The 18603-nt window shown below is 42.5% G+C and overlaps 1 protein-coding gene across 1 annotated transcript in view; it reads left to right on the forward strand.

The window, feature by feature from the left end:
- The first annotated feature begins 14188 nt into the window (after positions 1-14188).
- The window catches only part of LOC104941074 (exocyst complex component 2-like), a 37234-nt gene continuing 32819 nt past the window's right edge, over positions 14189-18603 (forward strand). The window contains exon 1 of the mRNA XM_010766113.1: positions 14189-14207. The gene's annotated coding sequence lies outside the window, so the exon portion shown is untranslated. The remainder of the gene's footprint in view (positions 14208-18603) is intronic.

The raw sequence follows: 18603 nt of genomic DNA on the forward strand, positions 1-18603 counted from the left end.
ATTGAGAAGAGAACAGAGAGCGAATGAAAAGAAAAAATAACCCCAGTGAAAAAGCATCCCAACGGAATTGCCTGGCTAGTACGGCCCTTACATTACCCCCCCCCCCCCCTCTAGGGGAACGGACCTGACGTTCCCCAGGGCCAGTTCGGATGGTTGGCTTGGAACAGTCTCGATTGAAGTCCATTACTTGGGAACATTACGGGTGGAGGGACCCCCATGACCTCTCCTCAGGACCCGGTAGCCCTCCCAGTCAACCTGGTTACTGACGTTCCCGGGGCCTCTAGGTCGAAACTTGCAAGAGGCCGTTTTTCACCAGATTATACCAGGGTCCCCCACCATCAATAAAACCGGGTGAGGGGGGTCTGGGAGGTGGGGGGACCAGTGGGACTCACTTCAAACCGGTTTTGATGCGGTTTGGACCAGCATGGGAAAATTGTTAGGATAGGCCCTTCAAGTGGATCGAAGGGGTTAGTCGAAGCCGCCCCCACTGCCAACCAGGGATTTGATTGATCTTGGTGATACCGGGAAAGGGGGACCCCCAACAGGAACGAGGAAGCCATTTTGCCGAAGGACTCAACTCGGGAAGGGGGCAGGTTTTCGTCGTTGAGGTGAGGAGGCCCCCCCAAACCACCACTTTGGTTCCAGGTTGGTAGGCAGGAGCAGAGGATACGTCCAGTTGATCGCCAAATTCCTTTTATAACGGGCTGAAAACTCCGAAAGAAAACCACTGGCGGGGGCCGCCCGGCTTTTCCAGGTGCGATGGGACCAACTTGCGAATAATGAGGGGCATGGGGGGGGGCGCAGATGGAAGACCATCTGACCCTCCCTTCTTCCAGGGTTCGGGGGAACAAACGGCGGGGCGGTTTGGTAATCCATAGGGCACACTGAAAAAGGTGGGAAGGAGACCAATTTAGCAGGAATTTAGGGGCAAAGTGGTTGTGTGTTTGTACTCCCACCCCAAATTAAGGATGGTGCTCCCACGTGCAGGGGTTTCTGAGGACCCACCAGTGCAGCGTAGGGGGACAGGTCTTCAGCTCCTGATTCCAGCCGGGCTCCGGGTCTGGGGGGCTTTGGACTTTGGGATATTTTCCAGGGAAGAGAGGGCTGAACTTTTTTGGGGCACTTGATGGGGTGGAGGCAAGAAATCCTTTCCCAAAAAAACTGTGGAGGGTAAAACTTGTGGGGCCCCGGTCTGGACCCCACAACATTTCCCTAGGTAAAAACCCATGGGAAGACGGAAAAACATGGAACCACCCCACTGCCCCTCTGCTGTCTCTCTGGCAGATGGGCATTTGGAGCGGACCAAAAAGTGGGAACCCATCTTTGGAAATAAAATCTTAATTCCACCAATTGGGACAAAAATAGGTGGGTGTTACCTTGAGGACGGCGGGGGGCGAAAAACCCTGTTGACGGGAAGGGTCCAACGGAGATCAGGGGCGATTGTTGGGGGGCCACCTTGGGAAGCGGGCGCAGAAGGGCCGAAGGGGGGACTTGATTGGGGAAAGTTTTGGTTCCGGGCAACAGGAACTGAAACCGCAGGCTTGCCCCGTACTCCTGACCAACCTCTCCATGGGGAGGGGGCCACCAGAAAAAACCGCTGCTTAATGGAAAGGAAACCCATTGGGTGCAGGCGAACCACCAGGGATGCAGGTGAGAGGAGGGAAGTATGTGGCCCAGTGGATGACCTGTGAGGGAGGGAAGAGTGGGTTCAGGGAACAAATAAACCGGTTCTGTGGGCAAAAACCGTCGGGAACCCAAAAAAAAACCATTAGCAACCCTCGGCCGTTGCCTGACCCCCTTCTCCTCCAATTGTTTCCCATGTTGACTGGCCCCCACTTACACAAAGAGGGGGGATATTGATTACGAGGATGCGAGAGGCTGGATCGGGAATTTCAAACAGGGGATTGGGGCGCATCAGCTTTTTGCGTCTTAAGGAACCCCGGGACGGTGGTTATGACAGGGTGAAGTGAATCGGGTAAAAAGGAAATAGGGGCCCCATTTTCTGGCTTGTCTGGGGAAGTTGAGGGCGTTTTGCAGGGATTCTTGGATGTATGGAAGGTTTCTTATGTTGGTCCAGGGGACTAGGGAAAGGGTGGGCTTGGTTCCTTCCAGCCAAGGTGGCCCACTCCTCCCAAAGCCACCTTTAATTTCCAAAACAGGGGCTTCCCCTGTTACCCAAGCTTTTCATAGTTTTCCTCGTCGGTCCTGGGGAGGAGTTTTTCCGAGGGACCAGGAAAAGCACAGGGGTGTGGAGGGCTTGTTGGTCCTTTCCTTCCACCTTGGAGAGATTGACTGGCCCCAACGGGGCCCACAATTCTTGAAGCGTCAAAAAACCCTCGACCCCAACCAAATACTGCTAAAAAAGGTGGGTCAGGAAGCGTTTTGGGAGAATAGGGCCGGAAGTAAGCCTCCTTCTTAAGGCCCTTCCGGGAAAGGGGCCTGTTTCTGCTAGGGTGACCCGCACTGGGAACTTCACTTTTGGGGGGAGTTAAAGCATTGAAGAGGGGCCAGCCACAAAAAACTATAGTTTCTGATGGAAACGTCTGTAGAAAATTGGGCAAAAGGGCCCAAAAAATTGTTGGCATTTGAGTTTTCTCTGATTGGGGAGGTGTTAGGGGCCCCACTCAGTGGGGGACACTGGCAAACTGACCTGATGGGTCCATCTGGAATTTTGCTTGTTCTCCCGGAAATGGGGGAACAAAATTTTCCCCAAGGGGAAAAAGGACGGTGGAGGACGGTTGGAAACTCGCACTTCTTGCCTTCAACAAAGAGTAAGATTATCCAAGAGACACTTGCAAACACCTGGCAGGAACAATGTTGAATGTGGGTCGTCCTCATCCGGGAGGAAAAAAGATGGGAGAATTGTCGTGAGGGTAGACAAAAAACAAACTGGTTGAGGGGCATTTCACCAGGAGGGAAACCATTTTTTTCATTAAAACCAGAGCCTGGGGAAAAAACAGCTGGGAGCATGTTAACCCAAATGGGGGCATTACGATGGTATTCGTAATGGCCCAACCAGGGGTTTGAAAGCAGTCTTCCATTTCATTTCCCCTCCCCTTATCCTTACCAATGATAAGGCACTTCGGAAGGGATCAGTTTTAGTTTTTAAACATCTTTGCAGTCCTTGTTGAATAGTTCCAATTGGGCGAAGGGATAAGAGGGAATGGGGTAACCTTGGTTCTTTTATTTGGTTAATTGGGGTTCCATTATGCCCCTCTGTAGTCGGACCATATGGGACGGGAAGAGTCTTATTTCCTTCTTGTCGACCGGAGAAGATGTTCGTCTCTGTCCTAAGAGAGGAGGAGGTCCGAATATCGCCAGGCAAGGGGAGATGGCTTCTTGTCTGGGCCCCAAAACAGGGGAGTAGAAGATTTTCCCTTTAGAGGGGGAAGATGGGGGGGAAAACAAAAGGTCCAAATGGGAGGCAGTTCATAGGGTCGATGGGGAGGCAGGGTGGGAAGACCAAGTCTTAGTGATTCTTTTCTTTCAGTTCACCTGGTAACAGGGTGGGGCACCCTGCTTAAGATCCGGAAAAATCAAAGTGTCTTGCTGGGGGCAGCTTGGGAGGGTTAGAGTCAATGCAGGTAGTTCCAGTGTTGTTCAAATAAACAAGTCACCATGGTTGAAAAGAACCAGAGGTTCTCTCTGGGAGCAGGGGCAAAAGGGGGAAAACCATTGTGGCCAAAACAATCCTTTGGGGCCAACCCAAAACTTCTCCCGGGCTGGGACCTAGTCCTATGGTTGGATTGTGTTGGCCAGCCATGGTGTTATGTGTGCTCCATAATAAGAGGTGTGAAGGGGTTAAAGATTGAAAACTCAGGTGATGTAATGTGGGGCCGTTTTAGCGGAGTGATTTAGTTGATATTATGGGCCGAGTACGGTGGGTGGTGCACAATAAAATTCTGTCCTCTCATTTTTCCCAGGCATTGTGCCTTACAATAGGCCTCAAAACAGGGAACAAATTAAGTCCTAGTTCTTTCTTGGGTAATCTCCAATCAAATGAAAACCCCTCTTTTCAATTTCTGCTCCGGAGGTCAAATTATGGAGTGGTCCATTCTGAAGGTAGGAGTAATTAGTCTGAGCAGGGCCGAGGAGTTAAAGAGGACCATAAAAAAAGAAAAACAACGTTTCGGCTCACTACGGGAACCCTTTCCTACTTACTGAATGGAGCCTGGTCTTTTTTTTTTTAAAACCTGGGCAAAATTTTCTGGTATTAGGTGGACCCCCCTGTGAGCCAAGGTAAATGCTTCTCTTTCTGTAAGCGGTCGCTTTTCCCAACTGCATGGTTCCTCCTGGGCAGTTAGCGCGCTGGAGACGTCGTCGTCTGGAAACGCTGTTGGTGAAAAAAAGATCATGTCTTGAGACTGCCCTCTTGTTTATGGCCGGGCGGAGGGAAAACACAGCTCTCGACTTCTCCTCTTTCTCTCTCTACGAGGCGGAGTTCAATTTCTTTGCCATAAGCAATGATACACATGCTAGAGGAGGGGACAAATTGGTCTTGATGGCAAGACAGCCCAGGCGAAAGCTAGAAGAGGGATGAATCATTCCAGCCGCTGGTCTGCACCCAAAGTGCGGAACTCCACGCGTAGTCGGAGCCACGCCTCCCTCTCTGTGTGTAATCCGATTAGAGCTCTGCGCTGTCCTGCCTTGGAGTTGTGTGATTCAAATACTTTGCTTAAATCTCTGTGAAACCTCTCAGGGAATTACAGACTGGGAAATCTCGAGCCCACTCCACCGTAGCCCACGGCCTCCGCTCTGCCGGTTGAGGTGGGAAACGATGAGGTATCCATGCCCGTTCAGACTGGAAGGAAGATGCCGTTGCAGCTTGAAGTGGAACCCACTTCTGGACAGGAACGCACGACAGTGTATCTGAGGTCTCCTGGAAAACGCTCTCGTCTTGAGAGGTGAGGACGTAGCCAGCGGTCCTCGCACGTGCAGGAACCAGAACTGGGAGCTGTGCTGGTATCGTCCGGCATGTGAAGCGGAGTAGGTTGAGTATAGCATGAGCGGTTGTGGATCGAGATGGTTGTCCTCCAGCTGCTGACTGAAATTCTGCCAGTTGGCTCAACCTGGCTGCCGATGAGGAACTGGAACCCTCCATGACGCTCTGACCAATTCTCTTACTCCCGTGCAAGACCAGTGGTTAAGTTGTTGTCATCTTGCAGGTAAGACGAGCTCTCCCTGTGGAATGTCAATAGCGGACGCCAATAATCTCAGAGTCGGGGACTGAGTTCCATGGTTCTGTCCAGTTCTGTACTGTAACACTGAAGAAACAGTGAGGACTCAATAGCACGACTCAGAGACAGAGGATTAGGATGCAAAAAGGGTCTTTATATCCAAGGTTCGGTACACGGGAGATCAGTGGAATCAGATACTAGGAAAAACACTGCTGGAACGCTAGGAATAACTAAGACGAACTGGCACTGAAGGGAATGTGGATGCAGACCAAGTAGATAGAGGGAGAGATGATAATGGGGCACAGGTGAGGCTAATTAGGGAAGGGAAGCAGGTGGAGTTCAATCAAGGGCAGGATACCTGAGACTGAAATGAGAGAAACAACAATGAAAACAGGAACAATAACAAAAACATCAACATGCAGGCTAGGCCCTTACATGCAGGGTCTTTTATCAGGGCATCATTGATTTTTAATTCTAGAGCATTATTTTCCTGTTTCTTATGTTTACCTAATAGTTTATGGTTTGCCAAACTTTTTTACTGTTACCTTTTGCACCTTCAATTATATTGATGAAAAAGTTTGTTTTGGCCTGTCTTATTGTTTGTGTTACCTTGTTACGAGCATGAGTGAATTTCTGTCTGTCGGTGGATAGTCCGGATTTCAAGCTCTGTTTTAATAGTTGGTCTCTAGATTTCATGAGATTCCTGCAGTGTTGATTCAGCCAGGGAAGATGATGTTCCTTCCTGTCCCTAAGGCACCCTCTTCTTGAAAAGTAAGACATTGCATCGTTCATTTTTAGATATAAACAGATTACTGTTTTCACCAATGTCTTCAGAGGAGAGAGTGTCTCCCCTATCAATAATTTTCACTGCCTCCATAAAACGTTGTTTCAGGTTTTTGGGGATGAAGCGTGAACCCAAGGCAGGGGTTTTAGGTGTGACCATGAACCTTTTTTTTGTGAGTTTCCTGGCAAAAATAACAAGATTATGGTCAGAAAGACCAGTCAGTAAGTTGTACGTCTTAACTATTCTGTCAGCTTTTTTTATAAATAATAAATCTATAATAGTCTTCGAGGTTTTGGTTATTCTAGTCAGTTGATCCATTAGCTGTATTAAGTTGTGTTTATCCATGATCCGTTTTAAGCTCTTTCTATTTTGTTTGTCAATCCAGTTGATATCAAAGTCTCCTAGAATAATTAGCTCTGTGTTGGAGTCACAGGAATTCAGCATGAGTTTTACCTGGTCATAGAAATCCACATTAGCGGTGGGTTGTCGATACAGGCACATACTGCACAGTGCTGAGACACATTAGTGGCACAATGAGTCAAGTCTAAACAACATAATCCCATTAGGTAATTATTTTTTTATCACACGCACAGCGATTGACATGAACTCGGATGCTTTCGCCCCAGATTTCACACGCAAGGCCTTACATACACGCAAACAGCAAGTTAGCTCCAGGCTTCGGGTCTGCTGTCTGACAGGTCATGGGAGGATCAAAGTTCTGATTTTGAATGCACTAACTGTAAAGGAAAAGAACATAGAGGGAGGAAGAACAGATAGAGGGGGAAAAGATTGATGAACTCCATCCGGATCTATATTAACAGGAACAGGGGAAGGGGGGTGAATTACAGAAAGCCGTGCGAGTTAGGAAGACTAGAGGCGAGACTGATAAAAAAGAAATATTATTGGTGTGCTAGAGGAAACAGTTTTTTCTGCATCAAGCCATATTTGTCAGGTAGAAAACTGAGGTCCTCCCCTGCTCGCCTCTCCTTCCTCCCTTCTTGGCGAGGGAAGCAGGATGTCTTTCATCCAGTTCAGCTGAGGGATCAAAGCTAAAAGGCTACTCGGCTGAAACTGACCTCAATTTGCACTGCTGAGCACTCCGCACCTTTCCAACATACACAATCCTATAGTTCTCCTTACATCCCCTCCACCACCACCCACATGCTATTTCCCTTCCTGTATGCCACGCTACCTCATCCACTTAACACGGGAAATCTCTCGCCGCCTCCAACCCATTAATAGTACAATTTATAGCCTCCATGACATATTACTTTTAATCTGCCCTACTTGTACGATATTATATCATATATCACATTATATCAGATGATCAGATATGTCCTCTGCTATAATGTAACTTGTGTTTGTGTTGGTTAATAACCTGCTCACAATGGCATCACTCTGCTCTGGACTTCAAAGAACAGCCTGTGTTTAGCTTCCTCTCTGTGTCTTCTTTCTCATTGTTTTCACCACAAACAGCCTCTCTGCTTCAACTCCCCCCACACACACACACACACATTACCACACGGGCTAATGTTTATACATACAGTGATGCCCCCAAAACAGTCAAAATCAATTTTTTTCTGACTCAATGCTATGTGATTGGTTGATCACAGCTGTAGTTTAATGTTTCAGCTTTTCATGCTCATCTTTATACAGGCACCTACTTTGGCACTGTTACCTGCCTGGTGAAATGCATAACTCTGATTGTTTATCTTTTACATTACATCGCATAAATTCATTGATTAAATAATCGAATGTAATATATTTATATCTTTTTAAATCTTTTTTTAAGCCTACTATTCATAGTGCCATTTAAGTTAAATGATTTATATTATACTGTATTGTATAATGTATTTCAAATAAAATGTATATTATTATAAGTGCTGGATATTAAGCTGCCAGAGTTTTGACACCCACAAAATATGTCTAAAGACTCAAAGCTGGAGATTTGTTTCCGGTTACATTTGTGTTCCTGTTTATTGATCTTTCAGATATTCCTTATGTAAATCTGGATTTTGCGAATTGTAGTCTGTATTTTATACAGGAACAGTCTTGGTTGTGTTTTTATAACTTCTAACATATTAGAAGATTTTGTGAAAAAAAAAAAGGTTTTGTAGAGAAGGGTGTAAAAGAAGTTCCTAGTATCTTGCCAAACTGAGGAATTGTATCGTCACTTGTATAGCATACCAGAAATAACCACTTTAATTGGAGGGTTTGGTGTGGTAGTTGATTGTTTGCATTGTGTTGTAAGGGGTTCTCATTCCTTTATCTATCCCCTGTGCAGATTTGTTCTACTGTTAAAGTGGAGCCAGCGTTCAGGGAGCATGGATAGGGTTCTTGTTAGAAACACCTCTGAGTAAAACTTTCAGTGTTTTTCTCATTTACTGTCCATCTTTCGCTCTCCTCCTCCGCAAACAAGTCCAAAGAGCAAAGAGGAGAGGCAAAGCTCATAAATGACATTCTTGGGCGCCCCCTTCTGGGCTGTAGCCACAATGGGTTTTTCTTCTAGAAATATTTGCACTGTACACAAAGAGGGAAAATCCTGAGGACTCAGTGAGGCTGCCCGCCAATGCCTGAATCCTTACTATCATTGACTTAGCAACGGAAATGAAGACATATTATTAAACCATTTGTGAGCTGCACATTAAGTCTATTTAATATAAACGGAGGCCAATTGAGTGTTAAATCCTTACAGGCTGATCCGTGGGATAGAAAACCCAAATGTGCTCTTAGTGGGCTCATTTAGATTAGGACCTTCTCTTCCTTTCACACAGTGGAAAATAATATATCTTTTTTATTTTAAGTGCGTGTCATGTGGTATTTTTAACCACTGACGTGTCATTTAATGCCCTAGTTATGAAATTGGTCCATTATTTTATTTTCCATTAACTGGATGGATTACTTTAATTTCTTATCTTTTGATATAACTTTATAAAATGTAAAATATGTCATTCATGTATTTCTCTCTTAGTCAGCATTTGATTATCATTCAACTCAAATCAAATGTATTATCTAAAAAGGCTGATATGCTAATGTTCTTTGTTTAACCACCAAAAAACCCTTACAAGACATTTAACAAAGAAAATAAAACAGAATTGCATGGGAAATTAAAGGTTCAAGGTTCAAGTTCAAGGCTTTTATTGCCATACGTACATAGCTACAGTTTTATGTCGATGAACATCTTAGGTCACAGGCTCCACCAACAGTGCAACACAATAAAACAGAAATAATAGTGCAAGTAAATACAAAAAATAATACCAACTACCCCTGCCATAAATAAAGTTTTTATTTGAAGATAATAAACCTCCATTTCATGGATCATTCAATTTAAAAGGTTATGTAGCTACACTGGAAATGTCATAAAAAGCATATTATATCACAATTAAAATATGGCAGCATCAGAATAATAAAAAATTGAATCATCTGAGCAATGACGATACAAAACAGAGCCTGACCGCGTTTAACATCAGGCCGGATTTTATTATGCTCTCCCCTTGATTGCGATTGGCTCGAACCCATTAAACACACAAATAACCCCCCAGCTGTAACCAAGTCCACCTGTTTATAAACACAAACAGTTATGAACACACTCCGACCTGTCACATATCATCAAAGACGGAGCAAACATGTAGCATGCTTCGATGGCTTCAGCTGGCCCCTGTGCACGAAATCTGTTTCCTCTCAAACTCATGTTACTCAATCGAGGGGAGGGATGTAACACTAAAATATGAGGCGGTAATCCACAACTACTTTTGGGAGATAGTATGTGTGTCATTCTGGCTAGACTTCAGCCCCATTGTGGATTTTTCATTTCACTAGACTTTTTCCCAGAGTGTGTTCCTCAACATTTCTCAGGGCCGATCCTGTCTTCGCCTCCTGATACACAGTAGCCTGTTGTCTGGCCTGGGGAGGGGGCAAAGGAGTGGTGTTATGAGAAGGCAAAGAACATGTTATGTTAACCTGGGTGGTAAAAGCCTGAACATATTTGGGAAAATGCCCCTTTATACCCTCTCACACCCACTCTTCTTCTTGGGGTTCTTAGGAATTCTCCAATCTTTCCTGTATTGAAATAATCAAAAGGTCAGTTCACCCAAATTACACACACACACACACACACACACACACACACACACACACACACACACACACACACACACACACACACACACACACATGCACATACAAATACACATACACACACACACTTTTTCTTTCGTATTAATCCATTTAGATAGTTTTGGTTTAATTTGGGGGTTTGGAATTTCGTTTTTGGTGCTAAAAACATTGAAGAAGGATGGAAGAAACAGAACATTTTATTTCTCGCAACAATGTTCCAGTGCCTTTGTGGTTAGTCCACTGAAGGGGCATAGCGAGAATCTTAGAACTGCTGAGGAAAATATACTGGGTACAAATTCCCCCAATTCAACCTTATGCCACACAATGTTCTATCAGAAATGTCATCAATAACTTTCATGACATCTTTTCTTTACATTTCACGTGGCAGAAAAAAAATTGAAAGTGATTTTTTTTTACCTAAATGAGGTGCCGTCCAAAAAACCAAAACAATGAGCTGAAAGTTGCTAAAACTCCCTGTAAAGTTGAGGGGAATTACAGAGTTTGGACTCCTGTCATGGAGTCTTTCAACATTGATATTATAAAAACAGTGATTGAAACAACGCTGTGTGTTTTTTTAAGATATAAACGTATTCTCAGAGAGATAATACCTTGGACATTGGTCTTGTGTCTTCATTGTTACTTGGAGCCAGTCCGAAAACCTTGCTTTAGCCTGAAAAGTTTCATCTGAGCCCTTTTCCTGGAGATTTTTTTTTTTGGGTGAAAATCTTTGACAGTATGTTTTGTGGAATATGCAGATGAACGACAATACCGATAGAGCTGTTGCTGATTAACTTTTAAAAACATTAGTGGCATGGCTTTACTTTTATGTTGTTGCCCACATTTCTAATCATTCCCTTACTCCTTCTACTCTCCATACATTTATTGCCCATGTTATACAGACACTGTGCACTGAAAAACTGAAACGTTGACTTTGATTACATGTATAACATTAACAATTTCACTTAACTGTATTGGGTAAGTTGAAAGTAATAATATTGAACCTAAAACATGTTTATTTAAACTTAATATAATTGCTTACAACTCAACTAATTCTGATTTGTGAAATCTGTTGACATAATGAATTTAATCAAAGTCATATAGTGTGTCAGGCAAAGTGTCAGCTCTCAGACTGAAAGGCCGTCTGTCCCCTTTAAATCTCCTTACTCCATTGTGTTTATCTGGATGCTTTCCTAAACTAAGCCTGGCAGAGTCCTGAATTTCCGGAGCCCAAAATGTGAGCCCAGGAAACTGAACTCCTCCGGGAAAGTGGAGCAATGGGAGATGGAGCGCCACTCAGAAGCAAAACAAACCCAAATGTCAGGGGTTTGTTTAAAATCTCCCGTCTTATATTAACAGCATTGCTACAGGCTAGTGATTAGCCTCACATTGGTCAGACTCACTTAATTTCCATTGGAATCCACATTTTATGTATTTTATGATATAAAATACAGTCATGGATTGGATTCATGCTCAGTCATTAAAAATATATTATTATAAAGGTTAAAAAGATGGACTTAAAAGCAGATTTGGAAAATGTGTGATTTACATTCTTATACTCAAAACATGGACATATTTAATGTGTTCAGCCTAGTCTTTTGATAAATTAGACCTTTGCGATGATGGCCGATGGAGCCGCATATGTAGATATTATGGTATCTGCTGTTGTTGGCAAAGAGCTGAAACCTGCCCAGGTTATTGTAATGTCAACACTGAGCATATGATCTCAATGCAGCAATCTTTGACATTGAGGGATTCATACTTGTTTGATGTCTTACAGTTGAAATGCCCTGCGCAGGAAGGAAGTGCTCACCCACTGGTCGTCTGTTCCATCTTCAGGAGCTCTATGGGAGGGAGGGAGGATTTCAGCGCAATATTTACAGTGACCTTTTCCTCTCACTGGCCAGGGGCCCATGGGAAAAAACTGGAGAGGACAAACAATGAACAATAGGGTTCAGGGATGAGCAATGGTGGCAGCGCAGCATGTGCCATTACGGGATGTGCATTACACAGGGTCGGGGGGTCACAGCAAGGATCAAGGCACCAGCACTGTCCCTCAGGAGCACCTGGGACACCTGCTCAGAAAGCCTGTGCTATTTAAAAACACAACATGCAATGACGTGTTCCTCGCTTGTTAGGAATAATGTCAGACATGAAAATCGTTTTTTAAAGGAAAACTTTGAAATGTTGTGAAATATGCCTATTGGCTCTCTTGCTAAGAGTTGAAGATTGATGCCACAAATATTGCTTTACCGAAAATGAAGCTGCAGCCAGCGGACAATTACCTTAGCATGAAGACTGTAAATAGTGGAAAACAAATGGTGGCTTACAATGGATTAGCCAAAATAACTGTGCACGTAACATTTATTAAAACCACATCTTTTCATTTTAATACTAATGTAATACACTTAAACTTTAAACAAATAAAGAAGACACAGTATAATACTAGGCCATATTGTAATGGGATCACTCCAGCCCCTTCTACACTTACTAACCTCCTACTAACCCTGCCTTTATTTTTCTGAATCTGTTAAATCCAGTGAAAGCTTCAAATTAGGCCAGTGGCGTAAAGTAGTGTGCTCCGACCACACCCATCTTCAAATACCTTTATTTTAATCTTCACTTCACACCTGTAAGGTTTTGCGACTGTATCTTGAACAGTCGTAACGCTATCGCTGTGATAAAATCTGCATTCAAATCGAGACAGTCCTGAGAAAGGACTAAGAACTGCTTCTGTGGTAGTTTACACTTTAGTAGGTGTCTCTGGGACTACATTATGCCATTATGACACACACAAACAAACACGCACGCACGCACGCACGCACGCACGCACGCACACACACACACACACAGAAGGTGAAATAAGATCAGTGCCACTGATGTTCTTATCCAATGGCAAGGGCTGTACCACAGAGCCTACGATCAAAATCTTCCACCGCCATTGCTGTAAATTGGTGTTTATGCAGTCAAACAGCCCCTGTGTTGCATCAGCATCGTTGCAAACTCCCAAGTCACAGTTTGATCCCTCAATTATCAGATTACCCCGTCTAATTGGACAATATGTTTTCCCTGGGGATTGGGCATTGCCTTATCAGGGACATTCTTTCTGCCCTGCACAATTTGGTAAGATAAATGTAATGGTATCAGTGTTCTAGTGTGTGCCTGGGTGGTCTCTGTTGCATTTCTAATGATGCTGCGCCTTTCCCAGAACAAGTGGACATACCTCTGTGATGCACCGTGAAAAGAGAGGAGAGGAAAGAAGCAAATCTCCCACTGGGACATAGAATTCTCACACAAACGACATACAACATCGTTTCTTCAATATTTAATCTGTGCGCAGAAATCAGATGAACCATAGTTCTCTACTCATTGGAAGTGTTCACAGCACATCAATATCTTATAATATATCACAACTGAAAGTATAATTCAAAATATCAAATTAAATTGCAAAATATATCAACGGCAAAACTGTTTATTATGCATAGTAGATTTATATAGCATATATAAATGAATTAAATATTATGTTTAAAGTGGACTATAAATGTAAAGTAACATGTAAATAGATATATTTAAGTTAATTACAATAACCAAAAAACTCTACATGAATACATTATTTTAGTAAATATACTTAGTTGCTTACCATGCTCTATTTGTTTCCCCCGCTGAGTGTGAGGGTCTAAGGACAGAGGGTGTCGGTACAGATTGAACAACCTCCTGGCTCTGTTGTGACATTTGTGATATTAGGCTGTATAAAAACAATTTGATTGACTAAAGTTTAGAGAATGTGAAAAGGGTAGCAAATGCAATGTTTAAGTTACTTTTTCATTTTAAATAAATAGCTTACTGGTATCATTATTTCCATTGTGCTTTTTTCTTTCAGACTTTCAGAAATGTGTTATTTATAGTATGACACAGAGTATACCATTTTTTTTTAAATGTATAGTGTGATAGTTTTTTCAGGAGGAGTAGAACAGGTCAAAATCATAACCAGAAATGTTTATGTTTTATTTTGAAGGCGTTGGCTTTGAACGGAAAGCCGGAAGTAGTCACGTGATACAGGAAACGGTCGCTGCGGTGCTACTGTAAATTGTAAGTTACATTTTCTCTATCCTGTTTTCTCCTAAATGCACAAGGTAAAGTCAAAGTCCTCTTTGTAGCAACTGTGATAATGTAAGCGGTTTGTAAGATTACAATGAACACAAATGACAGCCAGAGTAAACCCTTCCGGAATAACGAAGAGCTTGCTAGCAAACACAGGTTAACGTTAGCCTAAGCTAACGTCAGATGGAAAATATGTCAACAAAGCAGATATCCCTTTCTCTAACATCACACATAGTTTGGTGTGTTTCATTCAATGTCCATGGAAGCGAAAGCGGCTGGAAATGTCTATAATGTTGTTATATTGTACCGTTTAAATGGGCAATATGATTAGCTGCACCAAACTCCATTGACAAATCAGTCTATTTTATGATGTATTGTTTTGTTTGCGAGGCGAACACACCTTAACTCTTTGAAGCGTTTAACGTATTCAAGTCATATTTATTTCTGATCAGTGTTTATCATAAATGCTTTATTTTAAAACGTACAATTGATGTATCTCTATTCACCTTTCTTTCCCCTTTTTTTCTATATGTTGCCTGTCTCCAAGTATTATTCCATACTAGATATTATGACTACACTAAACAAGGAATAGGAATATATAATCGTAATTTATTTTTATTTGAAAAGTCTTACAACACAGAATATAGACTGGTAGGATGCACCTCTTATTTGTTTAGGTTCATTTGCTTTTCTATTTATTTTTTTGTTAAAATTCAGCTGTTTACCCTTATGAAAAATCAAATAAAAAGCTGGTCAAACATATAATAAAAAGAGGTGTGTCCAACTTTACCAGTGCAGTAGATGTAATACATGACATGTAGGCGAGACCTTTTAATAAAGAAACTACTGAATCCTCCAAAGAAATATATACATAATAGAAAGTGGAATTAAATACAAAGAGGTCATACTTGTAATATGATCTGGTATTGTTTTGAGTCAATAGGTCACATGGCATGGAAGTTATACAAAATAAAATAGGTTTATTGAAATATCTTTGAAAGATCAAAAAGTGTTTAACTTAGTAAAAAGACCTGAGTTAATGTTTTTCATAATATCATACCTAAAATTAACTTAACCATGGTCCGGTCCCTCATACTGAGTTAAGCAATTAAAATGTCCTTGTGAAAATGAGTAAATGTGTTGAATGTTTGAGAGAACCTGCAGGGTTACTCATTGCCAGGTGGTATGATTTCAACTTCTATACACATGTCCAATCCATTCTAATGTAAACACATTTAATAACTGCCCTTACACAGAGATAATGATTGTCATTGAAGTACTCTATCAAAACAAAGAGCATGAAGCAGACTCAACACCTTGCTTAGACTTGCAACAACGTTTCATGTATACAGATGGGAAAGAGTGAAAGTAAAGAAATGATCACATCAAGTGACCTCATGTGACTCAGAAAGGCACTTCGGTGAAAATAAACATTAGATTACTGTAACATCGTTTTTTCATCACTTCTCACTGCTTCATAGATTTTAGATGAACAGTTACTGGTTTATATTGTTCACTTTATATCCTGCTAAGTAAAACAGTTTCCAACCTTTTATCACTGACGTCATGCAACGATTTATTCTCTGAACCCAACCAAGTTATTTGTTAAGATGGAAATGATTTGTTGGTTTGTTTAAGTGTAAACATACCTACAAAGCACACACATGGTGGTGGTTTAATGGTCTGGGGGATATTTTCTTGGCATACTTTAGGACCCTTCGTACAAATTGAGCATCGATTAAACGCCGCATTCTACCTGAGTATTGTTGCTGACCATGTTCATCACTTTATGACCACAGGTTACCCATCTTCTGATGGCTGCCTTCAGCAGGATAACGTGCCATGTCACAAAACTCAAATTGTCTCAAAATGACAATGAGTTCACTGAACTCAAATAGCCTCCACAGTCACCAGATCTCAATCCTATGGAACAAGAGATTTGCATCATGGATGTTCAGGCAACAGGTCTGCAGCAACTGAGTGATGCTATCATGTCAATATGGACCAAAACCTCTGAGGGATGTTTCCAGCAACTTGTTGAGTCAATGCCACGAAGAATTAAGGCAGCTCTGAAGGCAAAAAAAGATCCAACCCAGTACTAGCAAGGTGTGCCTAATGAAGTGGCCGGTGATTGTATATCAAAAACAGATAGGCTTTATGGGCAAATTAAAACCACAGACCATTCTTTGCGGACCCCATACGTTCAGTATATACATTGTTGGGTTCATTATGAAACCATGGCAGGTCTACCTAGACTGCAGGTAATGGAAAACGTACGGTGGCCGAAAGGTGCAAACACTTTTCCATTAGGAGGAATCCACTGCAATTTAAGGAACGATGCACACTAAATAAAAACACAAATGTGCCAACAAACTTGCAGAGGAAGAAAATGACATATCGTACAGCTAATTGTAGGCACTGTAATAATGTCAGGCTGATCACATTTAAATAAAATGTCTTTGTCATGTCCTAAAAGTGGCTGTTTATACAAACCAACTATAGTTGCAGTAAGCAGCAATAACATGAGCTCAGCTTCTTTTGTTTTCAAGCCTATGTTACTCCAAAATCCAAGAAAGTACTGTTCCAGCTATGGTTAGGCTAAGATATTACTTACCTTAAAAACTTTGAGTCGTCCCTGTTGTGATAGACACTGTTCAAACAGAACAGACTCAAAGCCTCTATAATAACTACTCTTGTGTACTTTTGTCAAATATTGTTGTAACAGTCTTCCTTTAAATAGGCTTTTTAGAGGAAACAGTACCCTTACCATGTGTGTTTGTTCAACTGATTGATTGTGTGAGAGAGTGAATGAGAGTAATTGATTGACAGGTCGGTTGCAGGCAGGCGCCATGTCGCAGGAATAGGTTGTCATTGAGCTCCTCCATCATGTGTGTCGACATCCATGCTAACAACTTTCAGTGAGAGCCTACTGTGTATCTCCCTCTCTTCCCCAAAGTCAGCACTGCTTGGCTGGGGGATGGCGGGGGGCAACGCTACACTGATCCATTTCCTGCCCCAAACCCCCTCCTGGGGCTCTAATTGAAAAATGTGGGTGGCCCTGCTTGTTTGCTTTGGTGGAATGTGGTGGGTTGTGTTTTTTGAGGCTTTTTCCTCAGCGCCGCTGCTCCGCAGACCTCGGGGTTAATCGAGCGGCGGGGGTCAGGCCGAGCCTTGTTTGTGAAGCGGCACTTCTCCCTCACCCCCTTCTGCTCTCCGCAGTCTGCCTCACCTGGTAGCCTCCTCCCTGCTGACAGGCTTGTTGGGCCACTGGTTTTCACAGTATGGTTTCTGTGACCCAGTCAGACCCACACAGACAGACAGAGGGGTCTGGGCTGGAAACACGGTCACAGCAAAGCTCAAGATACAAGCTCAGTGATGAGTCAGCTTGTTTAATGTAGATCCTTGCCAAATTCCAACTTATTGAAAGAATAAGGCATAGTCATAATAGAGTGACACAATTTGACACTAAATTGAATGATTAATTATAGGTGGGGTATGTAATTTATTTCAGAAACACTTGTTATATTCCATGGAATGCTCTTAACATCCTGATAGCGAATATATTAAATGCTTTGACAATAAACCCATAAAAAAAATTAATCTGTGGAAGCCGTAGTACTGTAAAAAGCACGACCGGCCGGCTAAAATAACTGGATGGCCTACCTGCCTGTCAGCCTTCCATCCGTGCACAAACTTATCTCGTGCCCTCATTGGTCATGTGCGCGTTCGTGTGTGTTGGAGGAGGGGCTCTGTAAGGAAGTGGCAGATATTTTCCGGCTGTGTATTTTCAAATTCTAGCGCACTCGAGCTGGTTTCTCCAAAATTACCTACCCCACCTTTAACTGATTACTATTCAACAACAGTTTTTTTGGTTAATCAACTACTGTTAAAGTGTACTGGTTAATTTATGATAGTAAATTGAATATTTGGAGGGTTATGGACTATTGGCCCAAAAAATAATAATACTGAAGACTCCAGCTTGAGCTTTGTGAATTTGTGATGGACATTAGTCACATTTTGCCTATTTGAAGCTTTAAAAAATAAACATTTAAACATACAATATAGGGATGCACCGAATATTCGGCCACCGAAAATTATCGGCCGAAAATGGTTAAAAAGGCCCTTTCGGCTTTCGGCCGAATGTCAGAGAACAGGGTTACGTTGATCCAGGGTGTCCGCGGGGTCTTAAAAAGTATTAAAAGTTGATAAATAAATTTAGCGAAAATTAAGGCTATTAAAAAGTATTAAACGGCATTTTCCAAGGTATTAAGAAGGTTCACAGAAACGACAACATGAAACACCCTTTAATTGACTGAAACGACATGTCGGGAAACCCCACAAGGCGGCCCCATGCATAACGCGCCGTAAAATGCTGCTTATTATTTTAAGTTTCGTTGCCTTGCTCCGCTCTGTGTGTGTGTGTGTGTG

Source organism: Notothenia coriiceps, unplaced genomic scaffold (assembly GCF_000735185.1).
Source record: "Notothenia coriiceps isolate Sejong01 unplaced genomic scaffold, NC01 NC01_scaffold00003100, whole genome shotgun sequence".
NCBI classification, from domain to species: Eukaryota; Metazoa; Chordata; class Actinopteri; order Perciformes; family Nototheniidae; genus Notothenia; species Notothenia coriiceps.